The sequence below is a fragment of the Drosophila melanogaster genome, chromosome 3R (genome assembly GCF_000001215.4).
Source record: "Drosophila melanogaster chromosome 3R".
Classification (NCBI taxonomy): domain Eukaryota; kingdom Metazoa; phylum Arthropoda; class Insecta; order Diptera; family Drosophilidae; genus Drosophila; species Drosophila melanogaster.
The window spans coordinates 2,009,366-2,022,839 of NT_033777.3; the positions used below are offsets into that span (position 1 = coordinate 2,009,366).

The 13,474-nt window shown below is 34.4% G+C and overlaps 1 protein-coding gene across 1 annotated transcript in view; it reads left to right on the top strand.

Moving 5' to 3' along the window:
• Nucleotides 1–13,474, top strand: part of Myo81F (Myosin 81F) — a 1,965,857-nt gene that overhangs the window by 1,442,290 nt on the left and 510,093 nt on the right. The gene's annotated exons all lie outside the window — the stretch shown is intronic.

Sequence of the window (13,474 nt, forward strand, 5' to 3'; positions counted from 1 at the left end):
CTCCATCAAAAGCGGTTATTACGAATACCTTCGAATGCCATTTGGCCTTAGGAAAGCACCCGCTATTTTTTAAAGGTGCATGAATAATATCCTTCGACCGGTGCCTAACAAACACTGTTTGGTGTATCTAAATGATATTATAACTTATCATTTAACCTTAACAGCCCACACAGAAGATTTAAATTCAATACAATGAGTTTTTAAAGCGCGCAAAAGCAAAATTAAAATAATATAAGTAAGTTAAGTTCTGTAACCACACAGAAGATTTAAATTCAATACAATGTGTTTTTAAAGCGCGCAAAAGCAAAATTAAAATTGCAACTAGACAAATATGAGTTCTTAAAAAAAGAAGCTAACTTTCTTGGTGACATAGTAACTTCTGATGGTATTAAACCAAATCCTATTAAAGTTAAAGCCATAGTTTCATACCCAATTCCGACAAAAGTAAGAGACTATAGCTTTCCTTGGGTTAACAGGATATTATCGGAAATATATTCCAAATTACGCAGACAGAGCAAAACCCATGACCAGCTGCTTAAAAAAGAAGTAAAGATAGATACGCAAAAACTTGAGTACATAGAGGCATTCGAAAAAATGATGGCTTTGATAATTCGAGACCCAATTTTACAATTACCTGATTTTGAAAAGAAATTTGTTTTAACCACAGATGGAAGTAACTTGGCCTTCGGGACTGTCCTTTCTCAAAACGATCATCCTATATCTTTTATTAGTAGAACACTAAACGATTACGAATTAAATTGCAGTGCTATCGAAAAAGAATTACTCGCCAGGGCGACAGTTTCTCATTGCTAGTGACCATCAACCTCTTAGATGGCTTTATAACTTAAAGGAACCGAATGCTATGTTAGAAAGATGTAGAGTTAGATTAAGCGAATACCAATTTAAAATAGATTATATTAAAGGGAAGGAAAATTCAGTTGCCGATGCATTATGAAGAATTAAAATTAAAGAAAATCATCATAGTGACTCAACATAGTGCTGAAGAAGACAATAGCAACCTTATTCATTTAACAGAAAAACCAGTAAATTATTTTAAAAAACCAATAATCTTTATTAAATCCGATAAAAATAAAGTACAGCATTCAATAATATTCGGTAACTCCACTACCACAATTCAATATGGTGTAATCACACTTGAAAAGGCCAAATAAATTTTACTGGTCTCTTTATCCATAGAAACATTACCATTTATATTGAGAGCGATGTAGATTTTGAAATTATTCAAAGATCACACATTAATACCACCTACACAAAAGTAATATGCAGTCTTTTCCTCTTAAAGAACGTTGGACCATACGCCGTATTCAAAGAAATCATACTTCAGTCACATGAAAAACTTTTACACCCTGGTATACAGAAAATTACAAAATTATTTAAAGAAAATCACTTCTATCTAAATAGCCAACTATTAATTCAGAATATAATAAACGAATGCAACATATGCAATTTGGCCAAAACAGAACATAGACACACCAAAATGCCTTTAAAAATCCCACCTAAACATTGCCAAAAAAAATTTGTAGTGGATATTTATTCATCTGACGGAAAACATTACATTATTGATATTTATTCTTAATTCGCTACACTTGAGCAAAATAAAACTAAGGATTGGATAGAATGCAGAAACGCATTAATGCGCATTTTTTTAATCAAGTAGGTAAACCCAAATTACTAAAGGCAGACAGAGACGGAGCTTTCTCCAGTTTAGCTTTGAAGCGATGGCTTGAAGAAGAAGAAATCGAATTACAGCTCAATACTGCATAAAACGGGGTAGCAGACGTCAAAAAATTACATAAAACAATAAATGAAAAAAAAAATGCAACAGCATTTGATATAGTTTTGATAGATACCATTGGTCCACTGCCAAGATCAGAAAACGGAAATGAGTATGCTTGCACTATCGTTTAACAAAATATTTGGTAAGGGTACCTATTCCAAATAAAAGTGCAAGATCAGATGTCAAGGCTATATTCGAAAATGTTATTTTAAAGTACGGTCCAATGAAAACAATCATAACGGACATGGGAACGGAATATAAAAACCAAATTATAGACGACCTGTGCAAATATATGAATATAAAAAACATTACTGCAACAGCACACCATCATTAGACATTATGAACAATAGAACGAAGTCATAGAACATTCAACGAGTATGTTCGCTCATATATATATATCTGTTGACAAAACCGATTGGGATATATGGATACAATATTTTACTTATTGTTTCAACACAACACCATCGGTAGTTCCTGAATATGGTCCATATGAATTAGTATTTGGAAGATTACCAAGACAGTTCACAGATTTTAACAGGATAGACAGAATACATCCTATTTACAACATGGATGACTATTCAGAATAAATTAAGCTAAGATTAGAAGTAGCATATAGAAGAGCTGAAAATATGTTAGACAACGCAAAAGTCGATAGAAAAATAAAATATGATAGAAATATTAGTAACTTTGAATTAAAAATAGGAGATAAGATATTACTTAAAAACGAAAACGGTCATAAACTTGACAATAATTATTTAGGACCATATTTAGTTTCAGAAGTAGGTGATAATGACAACATTACAATTAAACGAAATATTAATAAAAAACAGATAGTCCCCAAATAAAAAACTAATAAAAACATTAAAATACAAAACTTTTACTTTTCAAATACAATCTGAATAAATATATTTTTTAATATTTCTTTACTCATTCATTTCAAATACTAATATACATACTTTAAAAAAAAAATATATATATATATCATAATTACAAATATAAAAAAAAAAATATTATATACATCATGTATATGAAAATAACTTCATATTATTACGTTTTATTTTCAAAAGGAGGGAGATGTAGTATATACGAACATAATAATAATAATCATAATGATAATAATAATAATAATAATAATAATAATAATAATAATAATAATAATAATAATAATAATAATAATAATAATAATAATAATAATAATAATAATAATAATAATAATAATAATAATAATAATAATAATAATAATAATAATAATAATAATAATAATAATAATAATAATAATAATAATAATAATAATAATAATAATAATAATAATAATAATAATAATAATAATAATAATAATAATAATAATAATAATAATAATAATAATAATAATAATAATAATGTTAATAATAATAATAATATGTATCATAATAATAAGACAACCAATGAGTAAACTTAAGAGCACCCTAGATCCTTAAATCCATCCTAAACCTAAATATGCGAATTCAGCAATGTACGCCTTTAGGGGTCGCACTTGACTCCCATTGGTTATCGAGTATGAACTTCCATACATATTGCAGATTTTGCTACTGTCAGCACTTTGCTGTCACGAGCGATCGGCCTGCAGGCCACGCTAAGTTTCAGTTATAAAAATAAGAACACATCAAGAAGTACACGTGGTGAAGAAAAATCAAATAAAGATGAAAATAACTAATTACGTTTGAAATTAATTAACTACAAGAGATTCTGTTCCTAATAGCTGAGAAGAGGCGTTTACGCAAAAGATGGATGAGCTCTCGCCACCCGCTGGACGAAGCGGATTGGAACAGAGCAAAGTGTGTTTTACATCGCTCCCTGGTCGAACATAAATCAGCTTGGTTCGATGACAGGCTTGCAAACAATGGTAACGAATGTGATGCGACGCACTCGCTGCGGAATGCTACGCGCGCTATCAAACGGCGCTGTGCAAGGAAAGAGCCATTGGCTGATAATAGTGCCGGACTGATTTACAGCAAGCCGAAGTGTTTGCTGTTCACCTCGCGGAGCCATTCCAGCCTTCGAACCTCGCCAGTCCCCAGGATTTTGACGCGACTCACGACCAGCTGTCCCAAGCGCTCCAAATGGACTTGCCGATGCACCCGATCACCCCCAGCAAGATTGTTGACGTCATCGCCAAACCAAACCCCAAAAAGGCTCCAGGGCATGATACTATCTGCAGCTCCACCATAAAGGCACTACCGAGGTATGCGATCCTCTACATTACGTTTTTATTCAACGCCATGGTGAGGCTGCAATACTTTCCTCTACAGTGGAAGCTCGGTATTATTTCCATGATTAACAAACCTGGAAATCCTGAAAAGCCTGTCCCAGCATCAGTTTAGTTTTCGTGCTGGTCACTGTACTAGAACAACTACACAGAGTGATCGAACAAAACCTATCGGCTTTCGAAAACAAGGAGTACTGCAACGCACTCTTCCTGGATGTACGTGAGGCGTTCGATAGGGTGTGGCACTCCGGTATCCTGCTCAAAATTAAGAATACGCTGCATGCAACATATTTCGGCCTCCTGAGGTCGTATCTCGAAAACAGAAGATTTGCGGTACGATTCCACTCGGCCCTGTCAAATGAGCATAATGTGGCAGCCGGAGTACCACAGGAAAGTCTACTTGGGCCGCTGCTTTACTGCCTATACAGCTACGACATGCCTTGGCCAGACGTTAGCCTACCCGGGACGTCAATGTTGGCTACATTCGCTGACGACGTGTGAGTCACCAACAGGTCCTGCTGCGAACAGGATGCCTCTGACGGCATCCACGACTACGCATCAACATTTGCGGAATGGGCAAAACGCTGGAACATTGGCATCAATGGTGACAAGATTTGGGGCTTGGCTTGCGACAGCCGAATTCGCTGGACTCAAGCTCCCTAAAACAAAATCGCCAGGACGATTACCGGCTGCAAATGGTACGTAAGGAACACAACCCTGCATAAAGACCTCAAGCTAGCCACTGTCTTTGAGACAATAAATATGCACTCCAGCCGGTACCACGACAGGCTAGAGCGCCAAAGAAATCGCCCCAATTTATTCAAAACAATACCCACTTGCGCAAACACACGAAATTTAAGTTAAAAAACCAAGTACAGGAAATGCTAAGTTAAGGATTAATTAGGGAAAGAAATTCGCCATACAATGGTCCAAATTGGGTCGTACCAAAAAACCCGATGCTTCTGGCATAATGAAGTACAGGGTTGTAATTGATTATAGAAAGCTAAATAAAATAACCATACCTAACAGATATCCAATTCCAAATATGGACGAAATTCTTAGCAAAATGGGTAAATGCCAATATTTCACAACAATAGATGTGTGCAAAAGGATTTCACCAAATAGGAATGGACGATGAATCCATTCCTAAAACTTCATTCTCCATCAAAAGCGGTTATTACGAATACCTTCGAATGCCATTTGGCCTTAGGAAAGCACCCGCTACTTTTTAAAGGTGCATGAATAATATCCTTCGACCGGTGCCTAACAAACACTGTTTGGTGTATATAAATGATATTATAACTTATTCAACAGCCCGCACAGAAGATTTAAATTCAATACAATGTGTTTTTAAAGCGCGGAAAAGCAAAATTAAAATTGCAACTAGACAAATATGAGTTCTTAAAAAAAGAAGCTAACTTTCTTGGTGACATAGTAACTTCTGATGGTATTAAACCAAATCCTATTAAAGTTAAAGCCATAGTTTCATACCCAATTCCGACAAAAGTAATATACTATAGCTTTCCTTGGATTAACAGGATATTATCGGAAATATATTCCAAATTACGCAGACAGAGCAAAACCCATGACCAGCTGCTTAAAAAAGAAGTAAAGATAGATACGCAAAAACTTGAGTACATAGAGGCATTCGAAAAAATGATGGCTTTGATAATTCGAGACCCAATTTTACAATTACCTGATTTTGAAAAGAAATTTGTTTTAACCACAGATGCAAGTAACTTGGCCTTCGGGACTGTCCTTTCTCAAAACGATCATCCTATATCTTTTATTAGTAGAACACTAAACGATTACGAATTAAATTGCAGTGCTATCGAAAAAGAATTACTCGCCAGGGCGACAGTTTCTCATTGCTAGTGACCATCAACCTCTTAGATGGCTTTATAACTTAAAGGAACCGAATGCCATGTTAGAAAGATGTAGAGTTAGATTAAGCGAATACCAATTTAAAATAGATTATATTAAAGGGAAGGAAAATTCAGTTGCCGATGCATTATGAAGAATTAAAATTAAAGAAAATCATCATAGTGACTCAACATAGTGCTGAAGAAGACAATAGCAACCTTATTCATTTAACAGAAAACCAGTAAATTATTTTAAAAAACCAATAATCTTTATTAAATCCGATAAAAATAAAGTACAGCATTCAATAATATTCGGTAACTCCACTACCACAATTCAATATGGTGTAATCACACTTGAAAAGGCCAAATAAATTTTACTGGTCTCTTTATCCATAGAAACATTACCATTTATATTGAGAGCGATGTAGATTTTGAAATTATTCAAAGATCACACATTAATACCACCTACACAAAAGTAATATGCAGTCTTTTCCTCTTAAAGAACGTTGGACCATACGCCGTATTCAAAGAAATCATACTTCAATCACATGAAAAACTTTTACACCCTGGTATACAGAAAATTACAAAATTATTTAAAGAAAATCACTTCTATCTAAATAGCCAACTATTAATTCAGAATATAATAAACGAATGCAACATATGCAATTTGGCCAAAACAGAACATAGACACACCAAAATGCCTTTAAAAATCCCACCTAAACATTGCCAAAAAAAATTTGTAGTGGATATTTATTCATCTGACGGAAAACATTACATTATTGATATTTATTCTTAATTCGCTACACTTGAGCAAAATAAAACTAAGGATTGGATAGAATGCAGAAACGCATTAATGCGCATTTTTTTAATCAAGTAGGTAAACCCAAATTACTAAAGGCAGACAGAGACGGAGCTTTCTCCAGTTTAGCTTTGAAGCGATGGCTTGAAGAAGAAGAAATCGATTTACAGCTCAATACTGCATAAAACGGGGTAGCAGACGTCAAAAAATTACATAAAACAATAAATGAAAAAAAAATGCAACAGCATTTGATATAGTTTTGATAGATACCATTGGTCCACTGCCAAGATCAGAAAACGGAAATGAGTATGCTTGTACTATCGTTTAACAAAATATTTGGTAAGGGTACCTATTCCAAATAAAAGTGCAAGATCAGTTGTCAAGGCTATATTCGAAAATGTTATTTTAAAGTACGGTCCAATGAAAACCATCATAACGGACATGGGAACGGAATATAAAAACCAAATTATAGACGACCTGTGCAAATATATGCATATAAAAAACATTACTGCAACAGCACACCATCATCATTAGACATTATGAACAATAGAACGAAGTCACTTCTAAGATTAGAAGTAGCATATAGAAGAGCTGAAAATATGTTAGACAACGCAAAAGTCGATAGAAAAATAAAATATGATAGAAATATTAGTAACTTTGAATTAAAAATAGGAGATAAGATATTACTTAAAAACGAAAACGGTCATAAACTTGACAATAATTATTTAGGACCATATTTAGTTTCAGAAATAGGAGATAATGACAACATTACAATTATACGAAATATTAATAAAAAACAGATAGTCCCCAAATAAAAAACTAATAAAAACATTAAAATACAAAACTTTTACTTTTCAAATACAATCTAAATAAATATATTTTTTAATATTTTTTGACTCATTCATTTCAAATACTAATATACATACTTAAAAAAAAATATATATATATATATATCATAATTACAAATATATAAAAAAAAAATATTATATACATCAAGTATATGAAAATAACTTCATATTATTACGTTTTATTTTCAAAAGGAGGGAGATGTAGTATATACGAACATAATAATAATAATAATAATAATAATAATAATGATAATAATAGTAGTAATAGTAATAATAATAATAATAATAATAATAATAATAATAATAATAATAATAATAATGATAATAATAGTAGTAGTAATAATAATAATAATAATAATAATAATAATAATAATAATAATAATAATAATAATAATAATAATAATAATAATAATAATAATAATAATAATAATAATTATAATAATAATAAAATTAATAGTAATAATAATAGTAATAATAATACTACTAATAATAATAATAATAATAATAATAATAATAATAATAATAATAATAATTATAATAATAATAAAATTAATAGTAATAATAATAATAATAATAATAATAGTAATAATAATAATAATAATAATAATAATAATAATAATAATAATAATAATAATAATAATAATAATGATAATAATAGTAGTAATAATAATAATAATAATAATAATAATAATAATAATAATAATAATAATAATAATAATAATAATAATAATAATAATAATAACAATTATAATAATAATAAAATTAATAGTAATAATAATAGTAATAATAATAATAATAATAATAATAATAATAATAATAATAATAATAATAATTATAATAATAATAAAATTAATAGTAATAATAATAGTAATAATAATAATAATAATAATAATAATAATAATAATAATAATAATAATAATAATAATAATAATAATAATAATAATAATAATAATAATAATAATAATAATAATAATGTTAATAATAATAATAATATGTATCATAATAATAAGACAACCAATGAGTAAACTTAAGAGCACCCTAGATCCTTAAATCCATCCTAAACCTAAATATGCGAATTCAGCATTCAATTCATATTCAGTCGCACTTGACTCCCATTGGTTATCGAGTATGAACTTCCATACATATTGCAGATTTTGCTACTGTCAGCACTTTGCTGTCACGAGCGATCGGCCTGCAGGCCACGCTAAGTTTCAGTTATAAAAATAAGAACACATCAAGAAGTACACGTGGTGAAGAAAAATCAAATAAAGATGAAAATAACTAATTACGTTTGAAATTAATTAACTACAAGAGATTCTGTTCCTAATAGCTGAGAAGAGGCGTTTACGCAAAAGATGGATGAGCTCTCGCCACCCGCTGGACGAAGCGGATTGGAACAGAGCAAAGTGTGTTTTACATCGCTCCCTGGTCGAACATAAATCAGCTTGGTTCGATGACAGGCTTGCAAACAATGGTAACGAATGTGATGCGACGCACTCGCTGCGAAATGCTACGCGCGCTATCAAACGGCGCTGTGCAAGGAAAGAGCCATTGGCTGATAATAGTGCCGGACTGATTTACAGCAAGCCGAAGTGTTTGCTGTTCACCTCGCGGAGCCATTCCAGCCTTCGAACCTCGCCAGTCCCCAGGATTTTGACGCGACTCACGACCAGCTGTCCCAAGCGCTCCAAATGGACTTGCCGATGCACCCGATCACCCCCAGCAAGATTGTTGACGTCATCGCCAAACCAAACCCCAAAAAGGCTCCAGGGCATGATACTATCTGCAGCTCCACCATAAAGGCACTACCGAGGTATGCGATCCTCTACATTACGTTTTTATTCAACGCCATGGTGAGGCTGCAATACTTTCCTCCACAGTGGAAGCTCGGTATTATTTCCATGATTAACAAACCTGGAAAGCCTGTCCCAGCATCAGTTTAGTTTTCGTGCTGGTCACTGTACTAGAACAACTACACAGAGTGATCGAACAAAACCTATCGGCTTTCGAAAACAAGGAGTACTGCAACGCACTCTTCCTGGATGTACGTGAGGCGTTCGATAGGGTGTGGCACTCCGGTATCCTGCTCAAAATTAAGAATACGCTGCATGCAACATATTTCGGCATGTAATAAATATTGAGACAATAAACATGCACTCCAGCCGGTACCACGACAGGCTAGAGCGCCACAGAAATCGCCTAGCCAAGGCACTGCCCAGAGCTCGCAGAGCTCGCTAAATACAACACATAACTCCCCAATTTATTCAAAACAATACCCACTTGCGCAAACACACGAAATTTAAGTTAAAAAACCAAGTACAGGAAATGCTAAATCAAGGATTAATTAGGGAAAGAAATTCGCCATACAATGGTCCAAATTGGGTCGTACCAAAAAACCCGATGCTTCTGGCATAATGAAGTACAGGGTTGTAATTGATTATAGAAAGCTAAATAAAATAACCATACCTAACAGATATCCAATTCCAAATATGGACGAAATTCTTAGCAAAATGGGTAAATGCCAATATTTCACAACAATAGATGTGTGCAAAAGGATTTCACCAAATAGAAATGGACGATGAATCCATTCCTAAAAATTCATTCTCCATCAAAAGAGGTTATTACGAATACCTTCGAATGCCATTTGGCCTTAGGAAAGCACCCGCTACTTTTTAAAGGTGCATGAATAATATCCTTCGACCGGTGCCTAACAAACACTGTTTGGTGTATCTAAATGATATTATAACTTATCATTTAACCTTAACAGCCCACACAGAAGATTTAAATTCAATACAATGAGTTTTTAAAGCGCGCAAAAGCAAAATTAAAATAATATAAGTAAGTTAAGTTCTGTAACCACACAGAAGATTTAAATTCAATACAATGTGTTTTTAAAGCGCGCAAAAGCAAAATTAAAATTGCAACTAGACAAATATGAGTTCTTAAAAAAAGAAGCTAACTTTCTTGGTGACATAGTAACTTCTGATGGTATTAAACCAAATCCTATTAAAGTTAAAGCCATAGTTTCATACCCAATTCCGACAAAAGTAATATACTATAGCTTTCCTTGGATTAACAGGATATTATCGGAAATATCCTAAATCCATCCTAAACCTAAATATGCGAATTCAGCAATGTACGCCTTTAGGGGTCGCACTTGACTCCCATTGGTTATCGAGTATGAACTTCCATACATATTGCAGATTTTGCTACTGTCAGCACTTTGCTGTCACGAGCGATCGGCCTGCAGGCCACGCTAAGTTTCAGTTATAAAAATAAGAACACATCAAGAAGTACACGTGGTGAAGAAAAATCAAATAAAGATGAAAATAACTAATTACGTTTGAAATTAATTAACTACAAGAGATTCTGTTCCTAATAGCTGAGAAGAGGCGTTTACGCAAAAGATGGATGAGCTCTCGCCACCCGCTGGACGAAGCGGATTGGAACAGAGCAAAGTGTGTTTTACATCGCTCCCTGGTCGAACATAAATCAGCTTGGTTCGATGACAGGCTTGCAAGCAATGGTAACGAATGTGATGCGACGCACTCGCTGCGGAATGCTACGCGCGCTATCAAACGGCGCTGTGCAAGAAAAGAGACATTGGCTGATAATAGTGCCGGACTGATTTACAGCAAGCCGAAGTGTTTGCTGTTCACCTCGCGGAGCCATTCCAGCCTTCGAACCTCGCCAGTCCCCAGGATTTTGACGCGACTCACGACCAGCTGTCCCAAGCGCTCCAAATGGACTTGCCGATGCACCCGATCACCCCCAGCAAGATTGTTGACGTCATCGCCAAACCAAACCCCAAAAAGGCTCCAGGGCATGATACTATCTGCAGCTCCACCATAAAGGCACTACCGAGGTATGCGATCCTCTACATTACGTTTTTATTCAACGCCATGGTGAGGCTGCAATACTTTCCTCTACAGTGGAAGCTCGGTATTATTTCCATGATTAACAAACCTGGAAATCCTGAAAAGCCTGTCCCAGCATCAGTTTAGTTTTCGTGCTGGTCACTGTACTAGAACAACTACACAGAGTGATCGAACAAAACCTATCGGCTTTCGAAAACAAGGAGTACTGCAACGCACTCTTCCTGGATGTACGTGAGGCGTTCGATAGGGTGTGGCACTCCGGTATCCTGCTCAAAATTAAGAATACGCTGCATGCAACATATTTCGGCCTCCTGAGGTCGTATCTCGAAAACAGAAGATTTGCGGTACGATTCCACTCGGCCCTGTCAAATGAGCATAATGTGGCAGCCGGAGTACCACAGGAAAGTCTACTTGGGCCGCTGCTTTACTGCCTATACAGCTACGACATGCCTTGGCCAGACGTTAGCCTACCCGGGACGTCAATGTTGGCTACATTCGCTGACGACGTGTGAGTCACCAACAGGTCCTGCTGCGAACAGGATGCCTCTGACGGCATCCACGACTACGCATCAACATTTGCGGAATGGGCAAAACGCTGGAACATTGGCATCAATGGTGACAAGATTTGGGGCTTGGCTTGCGACAGCCGAATTCGCTGGACTCAAGCTCCCTAAAACAAAATCGCCAGGACGATTACCGGCTGCAAATGGTACGTAAGGAACACAACCCTGCATAAAGACCTCAAGCTAGCCACTGTCTTTGAGACAATAAATATGCACTCCAGCCGGTACCACGACAGGCTAGAGCGCCAAAGAAATCGCCCCAATTTATTCAAAACAATACCCACTTGCGCAAACACACGAAATTTAAGTTAAAAAACCAAGTACAGGAAATGCTAAGTTAAGGATTAATTAGGGAAAGAAATTCGCCATACAATGGTCCAAATTGGGTCGTACCAAAAAACCCGATGCTTCTGGCATAATGAAGTACAGGGTTGTAATTGATTATAGAAAGCTAAATAAAATAACCATACCTAACAGATATCCAATTCCAAATATGGACGAAATTCTTAGCAAAATGGGTAAATGCCAATATTTCACAACAATAGATGTGTGCAAAAGGATTTCACCAAATAGGAATGGACGATGAATCCATTCCTAAAACTTCATTCTCCATCAAAAGCGGTTATTACGAATACCTTCGAATGCCATTTGGCCTTAGGAAAGCACCCGCTACTTTTTAAAGGTGCATGAATAATATCCTTCGACCGGTGCCTAACAAACACTGTTTGGTGTATATAAATGATATTATAACTTATTCAACAGCCCGCACAGAAGATTTAAATTCAATACAATGTGTTTTTAAAGCGCGGAAAAGCAAAATTAAAATTGCAACTAGACAAATATGAGTTCTTAAAAAAAGAAGCTAACTTTCTTGGTGACATAGTAACTTCTGATGGTATTAAACCAAATCCTATTAAAGTTAAAGCCATAGTTTCATACCCAATTCCGACAAAAGTAATATACTATAGCTTTCCTTGGATTAACAGGATATTATCGGAAATATATTCCAAATTACGCAGACAGAGCAAAACCCATGACCAGCTGCTTAAAAAAGAAGTAAAGATAGATACGCAAAAACTTGAGTACATAGAGGCATTCGAAAAAATGATGGCTTTGATAATTCGAGACCCAATTTTACAATTACCTGATTTTGAAAAGAAATTTGTTTTAACCACAGATGCAAGTAACTTGGCCTTCGGGACTGTCCTTTCTCAAAACGATCATCCTATATCTTTTATTAGTAGAACACTAAACGATTACGAATTAAATTGCAGTGCTATCGAAAAAGAATTACTCGCCAGGGCGACAGTTTCTCATTGCTAGTGACCATCAACCTCTTAGATGGCTTTATAACTTAAAGGAACCGAATGCCATGTTAGAAAGATGTAGAGTTAGATTAAGCGAATACCAATTTAAAATAGATTATATTAAAGGGAAGGAAAATTCAGTTGCCGATGCATTATGAAGAATTAAAATTAAAG